Raw genomic sequence first — 1,580 nt, forward strand, 5'->3', positions numbered from 1 at the left:
GTATGTAGCCTAGGCCTTTGGCCGTAGGGAATAACGTCACTGACAGCCATCTAACGTCCAAGGGGCGACTCCCATAGCAATATGGTAGAGTTGGTACGTAGTGCTCGCCATGGTTCTGGCATGCACTCCCCTCAGCATGGTGGCGTGGGTATAACGTTCCCCATAGCGACCCCTAGAGGACCCAGTTCGAAGTTCCATTGAAAAGGAACATCTCAGGTTACTTATGTAACCATGGTTCCCTGAGTAGGGAACGAGACACTGCGTCCTCTAGCTTCCTGCCATGCTTTGGATGCAAGCTTCAGACGAAGAAGCAGATGACGTGTTCTCCCGGTGCCAATTTATACTATAGTCGCATCGGTAGTGACGTCATAGGCTGTAGCCGGCCAACATGTTGTTGGTGTTTTTTGAATGTATGCTTCAGACACGGGTCAAGTCGAGGCATTCCCCATAGCGACCCCTAGAGGACGCAGTGTCTTGTTCCCTACTCAGGGAACCATGGTTACGTAAGTAACCTGAGACGTAAGTACTGCCGCTCCATAGTATAAACAAAGTACGTGCGATCGAGAATCTCCAAAGTGAAAGTAAAACTAAAATTCTGCATTCAAAAGCAGTTTCAATGCCAGGCATAATAGCTGCTCCCTGCCTGATGCCCACAATTTAAACAGTATAATTACCCAATGATATAACTGCGAGAGAAAATATTGAAATATATATTTTCCTCTCATCTCGTATTTATTAACTTTAGGGGTTCCGTAGTACACGTCATTTTCTTTCCGAACACGGTATTGGGATGCGGCCGGATTGCGGGGGGTATGAGTGGGAGGGGGGGATGGGAGGATCAAGTGAAGTCTATCAGCCATTGGCGATGGATGATGGCATCGTCTATCGGCCCAACCCTAGTTTGGAAGCTTGTGCAATGATGTCGTTTCCTGACATCCATCGACTGAATAGCGTTTTCCTGACATGTTTCCGTGTTGTTGTTGCTCAGCAATGGCATGTACGCGATGTTGTCTGGTGGTTTGGCAAAAGGAGAGTTGGACTGTGGGCAGTGCTCGGGGTGGTGACTGTGTAGTTCTGACATCACCTTTTTACGGAAGTCACAATGGCTCGTGAAAAGGCACAGCTACTTTATGCAGGCTGTGTGCATTTGTCTGTTTTGAAACTTATATGGTAGTTACATAACACTTAGACCTCAGTTATCATGAAAAAAGCCAGGAAATTTCAGTTTTGACAATATGGGCCCTTTAAGGGTTGGCAGATATCGTAGTTACATAGCCCTTAGACCTCCGGGCAAAAACGACCCGAACTCCACATGAGGGGTACACAACAGTGGCGAGCGGTGACTGTTTTAACCGGGTATGCTGAGTGATAAGACCCCCCCCCCCCCCAACACATGTAGTTACGTTATGATACGTAATCAGAGGGTGGGGAGATGGGGGGGATTCCCCCAGTCTATATGTCTCGCTGCATCAGCTAAATTATTTTTTTATTCACAGTGAATAGCAGTTAAAAGGGTCATATGATGTTGCTAAAAAGAACATTATTTTGTGTATTTGGTGTAATGCAATGTGTTTATGCGG

The sequence above is a fragment of the Sinocyclocheilus anshuiensis genome, unplaced genomic scaffold (genome assembly GCF_001515605.1).
Source record: "Sinocyclocheilus anshuiensis isolate Anshui unplaced genomic scaffold, SAMN03320099.WGS_v1.1 scaffold1382, whole genome shotgun sequence".
NCBI classification, from domain to species: Eukaryota; Metazoa; Chordata; class Actinopteri; order Cypriniformes; family Cyprinidae; genus Sinocyclocheilus; species Sinocyclocheilus anshuiensis.